At 41.4% G+C, this 21,566-nt stretch overlaps 1 pseudogene across 1 annotated transcript; it reads right to left on the reverse strand.

The window, feature by feature from the left end:
* Positions 1-11,107: 11,107 nt before the first annotated feature.
* LOC307181742 (RAD52 motif-containing protein 1-like) lies at positions 11,108-19,945 on the reverse strand (annotated as a pseudogene). Its single transcript has 7 exons — positions 19,850-19,945; positions 19,290-19,469; positions 16,023-16,145; positions 15,478-15,646; positions 14,397-14,495; positions 12,669-12,754; positions 11,108-11,209 (listed from the first exon to the last, which is right to left on the reverse strand). The product of its transcript is annotated as an RAD52 motif-containing protein 1-like (transcript).
* Positions 19,946-21,566: the final 1,621 nt, after the last annotated feature.

Here is a 21,566-nt window from a genome sequence, read left to right on the forward strand (position 1 = left end):
AGCTGAGGCCAGTGCTGCGGGGGTCCCTCCAGTCCCATCCCCACCCCCTTCTTCTAGGACTGTAACTAATACAAAAAAGAGCACAGAAGAACTGGATGAATCAAGGGACCTGGGAGTCTGGGTATGAGTTTGAAGACCAAGAACCTAAGGCACAATTACATATTACTGGAGACTCTTGTGGGGTGTGTGTGGGGAGATTAGGAAGCTGAGAAGCTGAGTGGACCTGATGAGTCCAGCCCCTGGACACCACACAGCCCCGCCCCCCTTCCCTGCCATCAGACAAGGGGTGCCGCAACTCCAGCCGGGACTCTGCACTTCCCCCTCCCTGATTCTCCTCCAGAAGAGCAGGTGGCCCCCCTCTGAGGGCAGGGGCAAGACAAGGCACCAAGTCCCCCTGCACTAAGGCACTACTGGAAGCTCTTCCTGAACAGCAGTGCTGGCTTGGAGCGAACCCGAGCACCGCCAATGTTGGTCTCATCCTGCAGCTGAGAGAAGCGGGGTTTAAGTCAGCTGCCATGGCTTTAAATCAATCAGCCCCCCCGCTTTAAGTCAGGTGACCCGACTTTAAATCACTGTGTGCCCCTCAAGCCTGCAACTTCTAAAGTTGGGAACTTCACTTTGATCCCAGCAGCTCACATAGCTGAATGCACACTGTAGTCACCCCCAAGCCTGGCTTAGAGGCAAGATATAAGGTAAGGGGATGGGCGTGCACTCACGGTGATGAGGGTGTACTTCATGTACCAGAAGGGTCTAGGTACTCTGGGGTACAGCAAGCAGTGCACGATACAGCAGCTCCCTGGCAAAGGTGGTGATGCACAGGGAGAGTGGGCACACCCAGGCATGCAGAGGTTCCAGGGCGGGAGCTGGGGCACAGCCAGCCGGGAGGGTCTGAAAGCGGAGGATCTGAGCCTTCTCGAGAAAGGCAGACACCGAGGATGGATGAGAAACAAAGACCAGATGAAATATGGATTTGAAAAACATACCCTGCTCTTGAAATTGGGGTGGGGACACCCCAGATTTGAATCTTCTTACTCCCTAGTACCTAGTGCTTTCTCATTTGTCCAATTACTTATGAAATTTACTGATAAGATCTAGCCCACAGAATACTGCATTTGTAGTCGTATCGCGTGTTAAAAGTTTCTATAGTGGAATAATCTTTTCTACAAGAAACATGTACACTACCTGACATAAATTAAAACCCCTCTTTCTAAAGTTCTATACCGGACTTCCCTGGTGGTGCAGTGGTTAAGAATCTGCCTGCCAATGCAGGGGACATGGGTTCGAGCCCAGGTCAGGGAAGTTCCCACATGCCAAGGAGCAGGTATGCCCATGCGCCACACCTACTGAGCCTGCAAGACCACAACTACTGAAGCCCGCACGCCTAGAGCCAGTGCACCACAGCAAGCGCAGCAAGAGAAGCCACCGCAATGAGAAGCCCGTGCACCGCAACAAACAGTAGCCCTGGCTCGTCACAACTAGAGAAAGCCCGTGCATAGCAACGAAGACGCAACGCAGCCAAAAATTAATTAATTAATTAATTATTTTTTTAAAAGTACTATATCCTTCTGTACAACTTCTCTGGGAAGAACAGAGCGATGGCTTGAGAGAGTGAGAAAGACCGATATGTAGTGCACATCTGTCATGCAAGTGCTCTGCTGGCTCAGATATATTTATCCCAACTTTACAAAGGAGGAAATAAGCTCAGAGAGGTTTCGTAATTTTCCCAAAGCCAAACAGCTATTGAGTGGCAGAACCAGGATCTGAACCAAGTCTGTTACCTTCAAAGCCTAAGTCCTCATCACAACAAAACTCAATTAATATTTACATTTATCGAATTACATTGAAAACTGGGGAGTTCTTGGCACAATCCTGAATAAGAGTGAGAAAGAAAGAAATAGCATTCCTCCTACAGTCAACCAAAATTTTTGGAGAAGCTGCTAGATGCCTGGCCCTTTCTGGGGTTCAGCAGTGATCACGACAGGAAGAGTCCTGCTTTCATGAACCATGCAGTGGGGAGGAGAGATTGGTGCAACTTGGGTGAGGGATTTCACCTTGCTGGGCCTCTGTTTTCTCGTCTGGAAAATGGGATGGGTGCTCCTCATTTCGTGGGATTGTCCAGCCCTCACATTCTCTGATTCCATGAGAAGCATTTGTTTTCCTGTTTCTTTAAAATTCATTCAGGCCCTGAGCCGTGATAAATGCTGTTAGCTGCTCCCCAAATCACTCTATTCCCACCCTTTTCCTGTGATCAGGTCTTTCCCAAAACATGACAATCAGTCAGTCACAGAACTTAAGGGGCACCCAGCAGATAAATTACAACCCTTGCTTCTCAGGAGCTCTGCCTTCTACCTGCCACGTAAACTTAACTCACCTGGCACAAGGTGGCCATCCCTGGTTTCACATCAACGTGATCTCAGGCACAAACCTCCTTGTTTTTCCATTTTCTCTTTAAGTAACTTGTTGAAACAACTGTACAAATATGACAAAGATATAAAATCAGGCACCTTCTGCCCCCAGTGCCTACTAATATATGACTTTCTGCAACTGTAATGATAAAGATAGAACATTTCAACATTCTGCTGCCCTTATTATTTGTCATTTTTGCTGATATTTCTATTGAATACATCTTTCAATATTTGAACAATGAACATTTATGTAGGTTGTTCCAGACCCAGCCTTTAGTGGTAAAGGTTTTGTTGTTATATTTCTATTATGTTTCCTTTAAAAATCATTATGCTATTTAAATGGATTAAGTCAATTCTATAGGCATTTATCTCATGATACTGATGAAATGAATACCTAGAGGGCAGTAGTACAAGTTGATTGGACTTGAGAACCTCTATTAGCACAGTTACGTATAAATATTATCTATATGTAAACCAAAGTACATGCTGAGTGAGATTCTCCGACTCTTTTTCACTGTCTGCCCCTCAAGCCTGTGAGAAATGAAATATTTCTTGCCAGCTCAGTAAACAAAGTATGTCACAGTCATCAGCACTTGCAGCCCTCCAGTGTGAGCCGCAGGCCCTGAGTAATTCAGGATATGCAAATAGAGAATGCAGGCCCCAGAGAGCTGAGGTGCATATGAAAGGAAGGACTTCAGTGAGCCCAGACTCTGGCATCTTCCTATACAAAAAAAGCGCTACATTCCTCACGTTGGGAGAGCTGGTTTTCTTTAGTTAAAAATCACCTTTTAATGTTTCCCATTACCTGTGCCAGGTCCCCGCCCTGTCCCCTCCCCCCCGATATTGTAGCCCAGGGAGGAAGAAGCGCAGAGAGACTCGGCTGAATAAGGGGCCTGCGAGATTCGGGAGGAGTTTTCAGCCGCTTTCCCCGCAGTCGGGAGGAGAGGCGCTGAGGCTGCAGCCGGACCCTGCTCCACCCTTGCCCAGTTTCCCCTCAGGACGCTCAGGCCGACCCCCTCCCCACGCCCCACAGGCCCCGCGAGCCAGGGGCGAGAGGAGTGACCGAAGTTCCCCGGGACCAGACGCTGGGGGCAGCTCTTTCTGCACAGCAGCGGCGGGTGGCAGCGAACCCCTGTCCCTCAGAAGCTGGTCTTGCGCTGTCGCCCGGGCACCGGACCAGGCGGAGGGTCGTCGCCCACTTACCCGGCCCGCCGTCCGCACGACTGTCGCGGCTTCGGCCGCCGGGGCCCCTCCAGAACCGGCAGCCTCAGTGAGGCCGCCCTCCCCTCGGCCTCCGGGGAGTTCTGTGACGGCGGAGGGAAGAGACCCCGAGCTGCGGGAGTTCCAGCTCTGCGGAAACGCGGGCTCCGTTCTGGGCGCAGAGGGTGGGACCGCTCTGCCCCGAGGCCTTTCGGGAGGGAGGGGGGCGCCGGGTGAGGGAGCCGCCAGGAGCGCAGGGCCCCGTCGGGGTTCCTGGAGGGGAGGCCCGGCCTGAGGGCCCCCCGACTGTGACCGAAGCCCAGGCCTTTTTCCTGGAATCCTACACAAAAAAGTTAGAAAGATACACGGTCTATAGTAAATATTCACAAATGATTGTTGCTGCTGTGCTTACTGTCCTATTAAAGGTGTAAAATCCATAAAACACTTTAAGTTCAAAATTAAATATGAATTTTTACCTTTCTAATTATGTCTCTGCTATTCAAAATTGTCCTTAATGGATCAGAGACTGTGGCATCACTAGTTAAAAATGAGCTTGTTAAAAAAATAGAACTCAGGTCCACCGACCTACTGAATCACAATCTGCACTTCTACAATCTCCCCAGTGTACTTGTGTACCCAAGAATAGTTGAAAGGTACATTTCTACCTCGACATGTCTTTTCTGTCTGAGAAATACACACATTTTATCTAATTTTATATAAATAAAACATTCAAAAATGCATATGCCTGTGTTGAAACCATCATTTTATCATTTCTTTTCCATATAAGTATAGTCTCTATACTGGTTTTGTGAATCACATGCCATACTCTTTTCTTGTAGTTAGAAATAAAGTAGAGAAAGTTACTTTGTAGTGTATATATATATTTGTGATAATTGAAGACACTCTTCTAAATTAAAACCAGTTCTCTTAACTTGCTGTTTTCTTCTTGGGTCACATTATGAACTCTTCCCGTGGCCACATGGCATGTGTACCTTTAATTTCAGGGACTGCTGACATTCCAGGATATGGCCATAGATTTCTCTCAAGAGGAGTGAGAATGCCTGGACCAAGATCAGTGGGAATTGTACAGGGATGTGATGTTAGAGAAGTATAGGAACCTGCCTCCTTGGGTGAGGATACATTCCTTCCAGAATTCCTTATGCTCTAAACGCTCAACCACAGCGTTTAGAGTCCTTCATTTGTAGAATGTCTCCTGGAATCTTCTGCTTCCTACAATAGGGTTACAGATTGCAATGTTCCAGGAAATACTGGGAGTTTGTGGGTATAATTTATCTGATTCTTTTAAAATTGCAGCCTCCCTCAGCCGCATAGCACAGGGAGAGCAGCTTGGTGCTTTGTGACCACCTAGAGGGGTGGGATAGGGAGGGTGGGAGGGAGGGAGATGCAAGAGGGAAGAAATATGGGAACATATGCATATGTGTAACTGATCCCCTTTGTTATAAAGCAGAAAATAACACATCATTGTAAAGCAATTATACTCCAATCAAGATGTTAAAAAAATAATAAAAAATAAAATAAAATTGCAGCCTCCCCTTTTATATACTTTGTAACTGCTTGGGATGTGTCTATATGAACTGTGTACTATATGCTTCTGTTATAGTCCTTACAATATTTTATTGTCTTATTTTCTGTAACAACGTTCCATGGATTCTTTGGGCTTAAGGTATATTAAAAGGGAGACTGCGATTCTGGGACTTTCCTGGTGATGCAGTGCTTAAGAATTTGCCTGCCAATGCAGGGGACACGGGTTCGATCCCTGGTCCGGGAAGATACCACGTGCCACGAAGCAACTAAGCCAGTGGGCCACAACTACTGAGCCTGTGCGCCACAACTACTGAAGCCGGTGCACCTTGACTCTGTGTGCCATTTATTTTTTGGATAATAAAACCACCTCTGAGTGATCAAAATTTAGACCAGCTAGTCAAAATGCTTTATCACCTGTTCCTAAAAACACTGATCAACGGAACAAGTTTTACTAGGGATAACAGTGTAATTGTATTCTGGAGTTCATATCGGCAATATGGTATGACCTTGATGCTGGATGACGACATTTCAATCGTGTAACTGCTATTAATTGTCTGTTTGTTCAACGATTAAAGTCTCACATGATCTGAGTTCAGACTGGAGTCATCCTGGTTGCTTTCTGTCTATTGCAGGTTTCTTCCAGTATGAAAGGACAAGAGCAATACGGCTTACTTTACAAAAAGTCTGCAAGCTAAATGATGATAAAATCTACATTCAATTAATTTATACATACCTTACTGTAGAACTGGGTTTGTTATGGTGGCAGAGCCCAGTAATTATGTAAAACTGAAACCTTTATCTGCACTGTTTCAAGTCCTCTTCCTAAGAATATGTTTATAATCAACATTCTTTCACAAATGATCCAATTTAATTCACCATAGCATTCCTCGTATTAACTAAATGGAAAATCCTAGGCTATATACAAATCCAGAAAGGACCAAAAATCATCAGCCCCCATGGATTATTACAACCCATTGCTGAGGCATTCAAATTACTTATTAAAGAACCTCTATGTCCATCAACATCATCAATTTATATATTATTGCCCCAATGCTAGCCTTAACCCTGTCTCTCACAACATGAATTCCTCTTCCCGTATCTTATCCACTAATTAATATAAATGTAGGCATATTATTTATATTAGCCATATCAAGCCTAGCCATTTATTCCATCCTCAGATCTGGATGAGCTTCACATTCAAAATACTCACTCACTGGAGCTCTAGGGACAGTAGCACACACAATCTCATATGAAGTAATGTAGCAGTTATTCCATTCTCGGTCTTACTGATAAATGGATCATTTACACTTTCAACAGTAATTATTACACGAGAACACCTATGACTAATTTTCTCCTGACCCCTACCCAGAATTTGATTATCTCCGCAGTAGCAGAAATCCAATGAAGCCCCACTTGATTTCACAGAAGTAGAATCAAAACCTGTATATGTCTTCAGTGTAGAAAATGTAGCAGGCCCATTCACCCCGTCCTTCCTAGAGAATATGTCAATTTCCTTATAATAAACATTTCCACAACAATCTATTTTTAGGAGCATTCGACAATCCCTAGGTGCCAGAATTATATACAGCCCAAGTCACCATTAAAACACATCTAACAACCTCCTTTCTATGAATTCGAGCATCCTACCCAGAATTTTGATATGATCAACGTATACATCTCTTATAAAAAGTTTTTTTACTACTGACATTAGCCCTATATATATGAGGGTTTTTCTCACTACCTGTCATCATACCAGGCAACCCACCACAAACTTAAGAAATATGTCTGACAGAAGAGTTACTTTGATAGAGTAAATCATAGAGGTTTCAATGCTCTTATTCCTGGAATTGAATTCTTCCTAAGAATTTTACATTCTCCATGCTACCACTTTACACCACATGCTATATAGTAAGGTTCTCTAAGTAAGCTTCAGGCCCATACCCCCAAAATGTTGTCGTATATCCTTCCTGTACTAATAAACTCTCATTGTTTTTACTATCATTTTACTGACCATTTTCTCAGGAAACATAATTGTATAACAAGCTCACACTGGTTAATGGTATCCCCATTCTAATAAAAAACATGAACCCATAAGCTACAGAAGCATCCAACAAATATTTCCTAAAACGATCCACCACATCAATACTACTTATAATGGCTATTATCATTAATCTAATATGCTCTGGTCAAAGAACACAAAGAATAACAAAAATCTTTAATCCAGCAGCATCCACCCTCATGACAATCGCCCCTTGTCACAAAAGTAGGACTTTCCCCATTTCACTTCTGAGTGTCTGAAGTCACACAGGGCATCCCATGAACAGCAGGCCTGATGCTATCAGTCTGACAAAATTGCACCCCTATCAGTTTTATATCACATGTCACCATCCATCAAGCTAAATATACTATTAATCATAGTGATATTATAAATCATAGCTGGAGGCTGAGGCAGACTTGGCCATACTCACCTGGAAAAAATTACACCCTCCTCATCAATTGCCCATATAGGATGAATAACAGCTATTATAAAGTATATTCCAATTATAACAATCCTAAACATACGAATTTATATCATAACAACACTCTCTTCTTCTTATTTATGCCCAGATCATGTACTACAAGAGTATCGTTATCACACACATGAGATAAAACACCTCCCATCACAATCCTTTTCCTCACCATTATAGTATCATTAGGACATCACCCATCACTATCAGGGTTTTTACCCAAATGAGTAATTATCCAAGAGATAACAAAAATGATAACATCCTTCTACCAACACTAATAGCTATCATAGCAGTCCTCAACATATATTTCTACTTGCAGCTAACATACTCCACATCACTAACTATGTTCCCTTCATTAAACAACACAAAAATAAAACAATTTGAACATACAAAGAAATAACCTTCCTATCATTACCAATCATAATATCCACACGATTACTACACATAACACCCATTCTATCAGTGCTGGACTAGGAATTTAGGTTAGTTCAGACCAAGAGCTTTCATAACCCTAAACAAGTAAAATTTACTTAATTCCTAAAAATAAGGATTGCAAGCCTTCATCCTACATCAATTGAATGTAAAGTAAACATTGTAATTCAGCCAAATCTTTACGAGATTGATGAGTTTTAACCCCAGGAAACTTTAGTTAACAGGCCAATCCTCTAGTCAACTGGCTTCAGTCTACTTCTGCTTCATTTGAGAAAGAAAAAAAAGGCAGGAAAATCACCGGCAGAAGTTTAAGCTGCTTCTCTGAAGTTACAATTCAATTTGTTGATTCACCACAGGGTTTTTGAGAAAGAGGGCTCAATCTCTGCCTTTAGATTTACAGTCGAATGCTAGCTCAGTCTTTTTACCTCTGTTCATACACTGCTGATTATTTTCAACAAATCACAAAGATATCAGCATTTTGTATTTACTATTTGGTGCTTGAGCTGGAGTAGCAGGCAGCACCTTAAGTATATTAATCCAGGCTGAGCTATGCTAACCTGGAGCGCTACTTGGAGATGCCCAAATCTGTAAGGTAGTCATAACAGTCCCTGCACTTGTAATAATTTTCTTTAGAGTTGTACCCATTATGATTGCAGAGTTTGAAAACTGACTTGGCCCACTAACAACTCAGACACCTCAGGTAGCATTTCCCCCAAAAAATCATGTAAAATTTTGACTACTTCCCCCATCATTCTTACTCCTACTCATACCACCAATAGTAGAAGCAGGTTCTGGTACCAGTGGAATCCCATATTCAGCTCTAGCCTACAATCTGGCCCACGCAGGAGCCTCTGTCAACCTAACCATTTTCTTCTTACATTTAGCCCGTGTCTCTGTAACTCTTGGTATTATTACTTTTATTACTATAGTCTTTCATACAAAACCAGCAATCATATCCCAATACCAAACACCACAATTAGTTTAATCTTCCCCAACTATAGCCATATTACTATAATTACCAGTGTCAGTCCGAGCAGCCAGAATTGCCATACTGTTAAGAGATAGAAGTCTAAACACTACTTTCTTTGACCCTTCAGGAGGAGACCGAATCCTATACCAACACCTATTTTGATTCTTTGGTCACCCTGAAGTCTGTATTCATGGCCTACCAGGGTTTGTTATAAACTCACATATCATTACATACTATTTAGGACAAAAAGTGCCTTTCAGCTATTTGGGAATAGTATGAGTCATGTCCACTGGCTTTTTAGGATTTCTCTTGTGGCCCCATCATATGTTTACCATAGGGATAGCTGTCAACTCAGGAGCACACTTTGCATCAGCTACCGTAATTACTTCTATCCCTACAGGAGTAAAAGTATCTAGCTGATTAGCAACTCTTTCTTTAATTTTTCTCCTTTTTTTTGGCTGCGTTGGGTCTTGGTTGCTGCACGTGGGCTTTCTCTGCTTGCCATGAGCGGCAGCTACTCTTCGTTGCGGTGCGCGGCCTTTTCATTGCAGTGGCTTCTCTCGTTGCAGAGCACGGCCTCTAGGCGCGCCGTCGCACGGGCTTTTTGCTCCGCGGCATGTGTAATCTTCCCAGACGAAGGCTCGAACCCGTGTCCCCTGCATTGGCAGGCGAATTCCTAACCACTGCGTCACCAGGGAAGTCCCTGATTAGCAACTCTTCACGGAGGTAATACTGTATTACCTCCCACTATATTATGAGTTTTAGGCTTTAGTTTTTCTTTTTACAGTAGGTGGTTTGACAGGAATCATCTTAGCCAACTCCTCCCCAGACATTGTCCTCTAGGATACATACTATGTAGTAGCACACTTCCATGATCTAATGTCCATGGGAGCAGTCTTCACTATTATAGGAGGCTTCCTACACTGATTCCCACTATTCTCAGGTTATACAGTTAACTCAGCATGAGCAAAAATTCACTTTACAAGTATATTTGTAGTAGTAAATATGACTTCCTGCAGCACTTTCTTGGCCTCTCAGGGATGTCACTACATTAGTCTGAGTACCCTGAGGCACACACAACACGAAGTATTTTGTCTTTGGCTCATTCATCTCAGTAGCAGCGGTAATGCTAATAATCTTCATTCTTTGAAAAGCATTTGCGTCTAAACAAGAAGTCTTAGCAGTGGAAACTGCTACTCCTAACCTAGGATGGTTACACGAATGCCCTACATCATATCCCATGTTTCAAGATCCAACCTATGTAAATGTAAAATAAGAAAGGACTCAAGTCCTTTTCAACCAGTTTCAAGCCAACACCATAACAATTATGTCTTTCTCAATAAATGAGATAAAAGTAAAAAGTGATGTAGCTTTGTCAAAGTTAAATCATAGGCTAAAATCCTGTATATCACTAAGGCATACCAATTTCATCTAGGCTCTCAAGACACAACATCACCGATTATGGAAGAACTTTTACATTTTCATCATCACACAATAGTGATTTTTAAAATAAGTTCTCTAGTCCTCTATATTATTTCACTAATATTGACATCTAAACTAACTCATATATATACAATAGATGCAAAGGTAGAGAAAATGTGAACAATTTACCAGCCATTATTGTAATCTTAGCTGCTCTATCATCATTGTGAATCCTTTACATGATACATGAAATCAATAACTCTTCCCAAACCATAAAAAACTATGGGTCAGTAATGATACTGAAGCTACAAATACACAGATTATGAAGATTTAAATGTTGACTCCTCTGTAATCCACACATCAGAGCTAAAACCAGGAGAATAATGACTAATAGAAATAAACAACTGAGTAGTGAGAGATAGTCATTGAATATTAGTTAGTTTCATCTGAATTGTTGTACACCCCTGAGCTGTTCCTTCTCAGGACTAAAAAGAGCTGCTATCCTAGGATGCCAAAATTAAACAATCCTAATACCAACAGGACCAGGCCTATGTTGTGAACAAGTTATTCCACCACCCCTACAGAATAATGCCACAGGACCTGGCATTCTGGGAAATTCAAAAGTGCTAGTCCAGTTCTGGCAATCTGAACACTTCCTCCTGAAAGCTGAAGTCTGAGAGACATTCTTCCTGCCTTTGGCCACTCGGCTGACAAGAAAAGTAGCTGACCTGCAAAATGAGCACCAGTTAGGGTGGCGGGAGGGGGACACTCCTTACAATTATGCTAAAATGTTGCCATTTCCTCCGAACACTCAGTATTCACGTCTCATTATACATTCACAACTGTGTTCTTAGGGGTTACCACTGAATCAGTGATGACTCAAGAATTTCTGTACGAGGGGTTTGGGGCAGGTGAGCAATTCATTCTGGGAAAGAGAGTTTAAAACCAAGTGAATGGCCCTTTACATTGGCATGGGAAGACTTCCCCCATCCCACCTTCTCTCAACAGAGCCATTAATCTACAAAAAACTACAGTGTCACTTTTCAGAGGTCTACCCTGTGTGTACACATGGAGAAGACACTTAGAATGTTAAAGTAAGCATATTAAGTAATTTTCTTGAAATACTGTAACTAGCACCAGTTTACTTCCTTCACAGTCCTTTCCACAATCTATTTAATTTTAGTCCTTTTTAATTGTCTGGTAAACCTTTAACACCTAAACTCCAAGAGAGAAGGAGCTTCATCTTATCTCCACTGCCTAACACATAATGGTTTCTAAATGGAACTGATTCCAAGATTGGCCTCATTTAGGAGTGGATATGTTGTTATAATCAGGTTTCCAAAATCTTTAGTATCAATACGGAATCCTTTCCTCTCACATTTCACAGGAAGCTAGACTTCTTATAGCCCAAACATGGATACGTTTGAAGTTTCCTTGACTGATTTAAATTGAATTAAAATTAAAATAATTATTTTGTACAGGAAAAACTTTCAATTTTTTTTCATTTTTCACAACATAACCACCTTTTCTTTCTCTACTTTCTTCCCTTTAAAACAAACTTTGCAACATTGGGGTGAGTTAAATAATCAGAAATCTAGCCCCAAATTAAGCTCTCAATGACATGAAACACATTTTTTGCTCCTTTTAAATAAAAATCCTATATGCAGTACACTAATGTTTTCTTTCAGAAATTACATTGACAACTTAATCTCTAATTCGAGGTATCCATATAACTCGTTTATAGAAAGAATCTTTGGCAAAAGATTTAACACAAGATATATATGAGATGTTGAGATCTGAGTAATATACCTTACTTGAAAGGCATGAATAGTTTTTAAACAGTGTAGCATAATCACACTTAAAACCATAGTTACTTTGTTCCCAAATCCCTGCAATTCTATTTGAGGGGAGTTCTAAAAGGCCTGTGTCTTCTCCTGTGTCCACAACCATAGACGTACACTGGTGGCCCTCAATCCTGCTCTCCAAACTTCAAATAGGGACCAGAGACAAGGCTCGGGACTTGGAAAAGTCCTAGAAATGCCCTGCCTCAAAAGTACTTTCAGAGTTTCACATTTCCCTAAGGAAGACAGGGTTGAGTAGACATGCTGAAGTCTTCCAAATCCTGCTGGTTGTTTTGAATTATGGCTACACTGGCTATGTACCTCTTGAGTTTTTAACTCCACATACTTGAATTAAATCCTGTAGTTCCTCTTCGGTTCTAGCATCTGTGACATCTTCACAGGGTCTATATGCCACAGCTGTTTTACCACTTTCTGTAATAAAGTTAACAAGGATCAATTCAGAAGTGTTCTTGTTCTAAAACTTCCTATATACAATGGTAGCACCGAATAATTAGACATTCTTTTGACTTCTAAAAGCAGAAAATAAGAGCATTTTCCTAGAAGTTCCCTCATCTGACACGTCAGTTTTTATTATAATTATTTGTGAAAACATATATAAGAAGTATCAACTTTGGTTCAAAAACTTTATGATCTTAGAAATAAGAACTAAGGAATAAGGACATAGAAATTAAAAGCTGTGGAAACAAAAATGTTCAATCACAATACAATTAAATAGGAAGGCATCAGGTGGGGGTCAAAGTGAGTTCAAACCTGGGAGAGATACCACTGGACTATAATAGATACTTCCTATTAGAAGCAAGGCAAGTGTCTACTCCTTGGGACCAAAATTCTACCAGATACAATGAACAAAGCTTTGGAGACAGAGACAGACAGAGCATTTGAACACTCTACTGGCAGAAACTGGCCCATGTACCCTTTGGACAATACAGCTTGCCTCAAGGCAAGCTAGAGCCACCAGGCTTTTTGGTCTAAGGGGTTTTGCGTACATATAAGGAGTACATTGGCATATTAGGCACAAACAACCCAGGCAATTAGTTTGGTTCTTAAAGGTTGTTACCCAGAGTTGACAGCGGATGGAGATTCTGCCTGATGACCAGGGAAGTCAAACTTCACTGGAAGGACTGCCCAGGCTGGAAGGCCAAGTCCAATCCAGGGTCAACTCTTACAAGCCAATAATCTCTCTGACAACTTAGCTAGGATTTCTCAGTCTCTCAGCCTGCAGGGCTGTGAAGCAGGGGAGCAATTCTGTTCCGGGAATCTACTAATCATAAAGTTTCCTTTGGGCACAGCCTGTGACATTCTCACCGCTGTATAACTCGATAGGGAACACAATCAACGCTATTCAATGGCATGACCAATTTCAAGAGTCACAAAAACGTAGCTGATTATTATATAAGAATGATATTTACCCAATATATCAGAAATGAAAACTGAAATTAAACTGATTCCAAAAACCTAATCTAATAAACTCTTCAACAAGAAAACAACGGTAAAAATAATAGTCAATATACTTTGTCTGCTTACTACATTTCAGGCATAGTTCTAAGCTTTTTATATTCATCACCTCATTTACTATTACAATATCCCCGATTTGGTGGTAAGCTGAATTACTAACCCTATTTGCAGATAAAGAAATTGCAGCTTAGAGATATTAAATACCTTCAAATGTCTCTGGCTGGAAAAACCTAAAATTGCTACAACAACAAAATCTAAGAGACAAAGTTAGGAGTCAAACACAGGTGTCCAAAGCTTATAATCACTACCCTATTCTGTATGATAAGCAAGCAATTGCGGAAGAACTGGATCAAACACTTTCTGTATGAACTGAGGCAAGTCATTCTACATCTAAACACTGGGGACAATAATATGTGCTGTCGTCTTTCTCATAAATGCCACAAAGCACAAATGTAAGACTGTTGCTGTGAAAGCATCTGGTGAATGAAAGAATATGTAATGTTTTAGATAACCATTAGTTTCATGCAATTAATTTTTCAATTAAATTTATTTGCTCACTGAAACTGAAGCACTTCAACGACATTCAAAAAGGTCTTACCTAAAACCACAATCAGCAATTTCTGGAATGCATCTGTCATAGCTTTCTGAATAGCAAGCTTCTGGGTTACCTTCCTTTTCATATGTAATGATAATGACCCTAAATCCAACCAAACAGATGAATTTAAAATGCCTATATGAATAACTGATTTCTAGGTTATATGTTTAAAACTAAAAATGCATCTGTGATTCTTAGATCATTACCTTACTGATTAAGGGCAGGCACAACACTGGGGTACGGTGAATGTCTCCGTTGCAGGTATACCCTGGCATGGCATATTTTTACTGCTCAGATCTAGTCTGGAAGTTCCTAAAATATTAGATGGGAAATGTAAACCAAGAACGTGGCACAAATCTCACATTACTCACAGATTTCAAATGGACAAGCTGAGGCTACACTGCTACAGACCCTGCTATCCTCTGCGTCAAGGGCTGGACTCATACAGTGAGGGCTGGACTCATACAGCTTTGATTGTAGTGCAGATGATCTGGACTCTACTCAACCATCACCCACTCAGGTGAATGGTGGAGCCTCCTCCACCCTATTCGCTAACAGCCCTGCCTCCGACTTAAAACCCTAAGCCCAAGTGCCATGGATTCTAGGAAAAAACTCAGTACCAATCAGAATCCCCTTTCTAGGGATCTACGTTTACTTATTCTGCTTAAGCCCTTTTATAGGAGGCAAAGGACTGAACATTTACACATGAGTTTATTTCAATCTTTAAACAAAGATTTTGTTGGGATAACTGAAGGCCAGGAGATATGTGCATCTGAAGGACTATTTTAGCCCAAAACAAATTATTAACAAAAAAAAAACCCAAAAAAACAAAACAAAAAAACCTAATTTTCCCTCCTCCTAAGCTTCTTGGCAGGCAGTCAGTATTAAAATTCTAAAGTTTAAGGTGCTGTCAGGTATTGCCTAAGATAAAAACCTATATTGTCGGGCAGAACAATTCTGCCCAGGGCTTTAGTTGCTTAGAAAAGATGATGATGTATCTGAAAAGTTGAGTTTCAGAAAGAAAGGAAAAAAGAGAAATCCCACTCCCTCACCTCCCCACACACACACATACTGGAAAGCAGACCTTCCTCCAACTTATCCAAAGGTTCCTCAGCCATGCCAACTCCAGGACTCCTGCACTCGTGGGAGGTCAACACCACCTCTAAAGCACAGAAGAACTTCACGCTTTGCTTCTGAAGTGGTGTCACAATATCTTCATTTTCCCTTTCTTCAAGGTTATAAAGATCCCGAAGCTGTTAGGATTTTGAATTAAAGGCTAGACTTCAACATATACTGTTGTTAGAAATAAAAACTAAACTGCAGCTATCCCAGGTAATAGTTTAGGTATGCTATCCCTTCAAAATCAACTGAGACTTGCAAATGAATCACTAGATATGGACCACTATTTCTTTATGATATACCATACAAAGACTGGAGAAAATTATGGACACCACCATCCAAGTCATTGAGATTAGCACTAATTCTAGGTGGTAGGCCAATGCTCAGATACTTACATGTGGAAGCCTCCCACATTTCCTCCCCATAGCCCTGTTCTATTCTTCTCTCTAAAGTCTAGGAGTTCAGTGTTGAAAAGAGTCTTGTTAGTGAAAGAAAGTCTACAGAGTTTACCTTGATGATCCTTTTTGACCACCCATGGAAATCAAAGTAGTAATTTGCCAATTCTTGGCATCTGGAGCTGTTTAGGGGAAGCGTATTATGTTGAACCGCCTTAGGTCTGGTGCCAAGATGAACCTAAAGACATAAAAGACCTAAAAATATCACAACCCTACATAGAGACTTATTTTGGATATACCTGAGATTTATCAATACCAATTTTATAGAGTGGTGAAGATTAAGTAGGACATTTTAAGCAACGAGTTCACAGTGAGCCCTAAATAAATGTTATTTATTATTTTTAAGTCAGTACTTTTCTGCATCATTTCCAGGGCCCCTGATTAACCAGAAGGTTCCCTGACCTCTGGTGGTGAAAGTGATGATGAAAGCAACCAAGGAAGCCCAGCAGAAGCCTATGATGGGGCTGGGTGTAAGCAAAGGAATGGACTGTTTTACTCGTCTCATCCTGTAGCTCCTGCTTGAGAATATGACGTGAAGAGGAGATAAGATGGACCTGCCACTGAATTAGGACCTTAATCTGTAGCACCCCCTCCCCAAGTTACTAACCCCTGTAAGAAGAGGGAATACGTCTACCCCTATAAACGTAAATGAAGCAACGAAAAGAATTAGAGGTTCATCTGCATTAACAAGCTTCTTTGAGAGTGCAAATATTTCCATTCTTAACTCTCTAAAGAACTTACATATTACTGTGGATTTTTTTACATCACTAGTTCTTTCTTAAATGTCTATTTCCATTTTGAACAGGGTATAGTATATAAATATAGTCATAAAAATTCAAATAATACAAATAAAGTCAAAGCATTGTTAATTCTTTATTGATTTGTTTGTGCATCTTCCTCTGTCACTAGTTTATGAGCTCCTTAAGTGCTTGAAGGAACCATGTATTATTCTTTCCTTGTTACCAGAAACAAGCATAGATCTTGGCATACAATAGAGGAGTGATGGTCTGTTGACTGAGGGAATGAATGAGTACATAATAAAATGAAATTACTTTCTCCAACTGAAGCTGCCTGCAGGGAAGGAGAAATGAAGACTAAGTTTCAAATGTTGAGTGTCACATGGGACGCTAGGTCCTGTGCAGTGAGTCATAATGGAGCTGTCATGGACAATTAGGAAGCTTCAGAAGGGCTCTGAGCCACTGCGTAGTAGAGACAGTTCACATCTGGGATAACCTTGCCACAGTTCTTGCTGGCAAACATTTCCCTTCATGCTACTGAGAAAAACCAGATACATTAGGCCTTTCCTCATTTTATTTTAAGATGTTATTCTCTTTTCTGTATTTATAAAAAACAGAGGGGAAAAAAGCTAAGAAGTATGTATACCTGCCAGTGAATAAAATAACACATAATTGGAACTTCCGTGCTGGTGCAGTGGTTAAGACTCCTTGGTCCCAATGCAGGTGGCCCGGGTTTGATCTCTGGTCAGGGAACTAGGTCTCACATGCATGCTGCAACTAAGAGTTCGCATGCCACATTTAAGGAGACTACAAGCCACAACTGAAGGAGCCTGCCTACTGCAAATGGGGAGCCCACATGCCACAACTGGGGAGCCCTTGAGTCGCAACCAAGGACCCTGCCTGCTGCAACTGAGACCCGGTGCAACCAAATAAATAAATAAAATTGAAAAAGAACGCATAAGTAAATAAGGAAACAATTTCGGGGTTGTGGGTAGTAAACTAAGGCTCTGCATTAAATAAAGAAATCTAATACGAATGCCCTTTCCTCTCAACTCTATAGTGACTTGTAGAACATTTTCTTCAGTACTCTATCAGTGACGGGCTTTATGCTGTGAAAATCTCACAACCTACGCTCTGGAATGGTCTTAATGTCCAATATAAGAAAAGAACTCATTACTTACAACTGATACCAAGTAACTGTTTCATACTCTTTCCAGGACCATCTGTAATATCTGAGTGGTACGTGAAATGGTCGCAGGGTCCGCAAACTAAAGAATGTCTGACACAAAATCATTTCAATCCCAGGGAGTACAGCCAGGATTGAAGTGGGTGTTAAACAGATTACAGAGGTGGGAGGTAGTGTATCTGAAGTCACAGCTGAGGAGAGTTCTCAGATTCAATAAAGGTGAAATCAGTGAGTAAAGAAATATGGGTGAGAAGAGGCAGCAAGGTCAGTAGGAAGTAGCTAGAGCAAGAAGCCAATCAGAGAAGACACAAAATTATAAAGGGAAAGGTCTGGAAAATCTAAGCCTCACTCACTTATTCAGAGGAATTGAAATGGTCCTTGAAAAAGGAATGGTGGCTGAATGGAGGCACATAATGAAATGTTAATTCTGGGGAAGTAAAATTGGATGGCATGTTGATATGGAATAAGCTTTCTACAATGCATTAAAGAATATTTTAACCATTTTCTGGAATCTGAAGGGAGTTCTGAATAGGCAGCTTGAGAGTGATGATGATGATGAAATGAAGCCTCCTTTATCTTACATCTGACCAAAGTTTGTCAAGCTCGGGACTTCCCTGGTGGCACAATTGTTAAGAGTCTGCCTGCCAGTGCAGGGGACATGGGTTTGATCCCTGGTCCAGGAAGTTCCCACATGCCGCAAAGCAACTAAGCCCGTGTGCCACAACTACTGAGCCTGTGCTTAGAGCCTGTGAGACACAACTACTGAAGCCTGCGTGCCTAGAACCTGTGCTCCACAACAAGAGAAACCGTCGCGATGAGAAGCCCACGCACGGCAAGGAAGAGCAACCGCCGCTCGCCGCAAATAGAGAAAGCCGGCATGCAGCAAAAAGACCCAACGCAGCAAAAAATAAATAAATAAATAAATAAATAATGGTCAACCTCACACATTTAAAATCCACATAAAAGTAAATAAAAGGAAGACTCTTGTGAAGATTTCTTAAATTAAAGGGCAGCATAAAATGACATGGGGTTTAACATCAGTTAAGTTTGGGTTTGGCCTCTAGTTTCCAAGTTTACTGTCATGAAACTTAAGTAAGTCACTTAACCATCCTGAGTTCGAGTTTATTCATCTAACAAAAGAGAAACAACTGGTGAACTGGGGGATCAGTGGAGCAGTGCATCTGAGAGCATTCTGTACACCACAGTGCTGTAGAAAGGCTGGCCTTTTTTTTTTTTCCCCGTGGGATCTTAGTTCCCAGACCAGGGATTGAACCCGCGCCCTCAGCAGTGAAAGTGCAGAGTCCTAACCACTGGACCACCAGGGAATTCCCGATGGCCTATTAGTTTTAAATTCAGCACATCATCCCAGTAGAGCGAGGAATTCCACATTTGGACCCACCTTCACTGGAGATGTGTGAAAAAGTTGCTTCTGGTCGCATGCCTTTTGGGCTCTGTGGGCATCCCTTGCTGAATAAAACTTGATGATGGCATAGAACCCAGGACAGGCCACTGCTGCGTTTGGGAAGACTCAGACAGAATACAGAAGGCCAAACTGGGAGAAGACTGTGAACAGAGAATGCTGTAGGGCGATCCCACGCTAAGGAAGTGCAGTAAATTTCAGGCCCAGGAAAGCAAACCGTCCATTCCCTTATATTCCCCCAGCCCTTCGCCACAGGTAACTGTGGTGAGCCTGGAACTCCAAACACTTCTCATTTCATGAACAAGTTTCCCTCTGAAATCCTAAGCTTCGAGAAGCATTAGGAGGCAATGACTTCTGTTGGGAACTATCCCTCAAAAGTCTATGGGGGAGAGCTGACTGCTCAGGTCATCTCTAGAACTAAGATTCCTCTCAGCGGAGACCACAGGCAGATGAGGTACTGAAGCAGTACCCCAGGGAGCCCAGTTACTGGGGCGCGGGGCGGCTTCGTCCACCCCTCCCTCTGCTCCGGCTTGTCTCATTTGCAAGGCCTTGGCTGTGGGTTGAGAGCTCAGCTCCCACATCAGCAGGGTTTTGTCACCCCCAATGGGAACTGTAAAAGGTACCAGCTGACCCATCCTATCTTCACAGCGCGTGTGCGGCTCAGGGAGCAAGCGGACTGCGCCAGAGAACGCGTACCCGCGCTTTTTAAAAAGTTAGTGCCAATAAATCTAATATATAGAAAAACAGTTGAAAGCTCCTGTTTTGTGGATAGAAAAGCTTGAGATTCAGAGCAAGTTCAGAGCTTGACAGTCTAAGAATAAGCTAGCTCTCCATTCCATTAGAAGGACTAGGTAGCAGCTTCTGGTTATGGAACCAGAAATCTCAGGCTCCAAATAGGAAATAAAACAGCATCACTTGTACTCTTTATAAAATTGCAGAAACAAACAAATAAACAAAAATATATTTACACCTGTCCTATAAGACAAAGGGTACTTGAGACCTAATGTATATAAAATCAGTTTACAAACTGTGATGCACTATATCAGTAAGTTCTCATTTGCACAGAGCACAGCATAGGATATGAGGCCATTAATGTTAATTCCCTTCCCCCTTTCATTCCTTTCTCTTGTTCCTTTATGTATGCGGATCCGTTACATTATTAAGCTAACAATGTAACTGAGATATTATTAGCTTAATAATGTAACCAAGAATCTGATTTTTAGCAAGGGAGTAGTTCTTAGAAACTTAGGGAGCTGGAACTCTGAAAGTATGAATTGAAATAATGCAATTACATCATGAATTTTAAAATTTATCATCATTGATTAAAAATAAAAATATTAAATAATTAAAAATTTATTATCCCGCAATTGAGACTCACCACAACGTGTGACGTCTGTCAGGCATTCGCTGTCACAATGCAGCTTGACTGTCTTTCAGAAACCTCAATAATATTTTTCAATTGGCAGAGGCAGCAGGCCATACGGCTAGGTAAGATCCTATAAATGGAAACACAGGTAATTAAATTCGTGGTAAAAGAGTTACTTGAGTAGGTAGAAGAGGTAGGCCAAGGCCACCACAGACCAGTGCAAAAAGGAGTTCCTGGGGCATATGGACTGCAGAACTGGATAGGGGCCGGTTGGCCAATTGCTGCTCTTGACTGTTGTAAATAAATACAGAGGAGGAGAGATGTGCCCAACAGAAGGATTAGGATGGCAGTAGATATGGTATGCCTAGAAAAAAGGGAATAGGGATTAGAATTGGGTGACACTGATCTGTAGTTTAATTCAGAATTATCTCCTTCCAACCCGAAATCCTCACTTTGGGTTGAGAGTACAGAGGAAGAAGGCAGACTTCTAAGAAGAGTCTGAATAAGACCGCACCTTCTGGAGTCCCTTTCTCAGGTTCTATTTTTGAGTAGTAATATATTAGAAATTATTTTAGTAATAAAAATGCATCGTGTGCTTAAACAATAACAGAGATCGCATTGGCCAAATCTGGACAAAAGGTATAACATAGTTATAAGGTATAACATAGTTAATTGAAAAAAAAAGCACATAAGTTCATAATGATACTCAAATGAAAAGTGGGGGAGCTCTTCTTTATATAATAATGTCAACTAATAAATGCAAAAGGAATGATAGAATTAGGAAAGTGTCATTTTGCATCTATCAATGTAATAATCGATTCACACTAGGATTATCATTGATGCACAGTTGGGTGAAGAGTGTTTGAAAGTAGGATCTTTTCTGATCCCAA

This window comes from Stenella coeruleoalba, assembly GCF_951394435.1.
Source record: "Stenella coeruleoalba genome assembly, chromosome: 2".
NCBI classification, from domain to species: domain Eukaryota; kingdom Metazoa; phylum Chordata; class Mammalia; order Artiodactyla; family Delphinidae; genus Stenella; species Stenella coeruleoalba.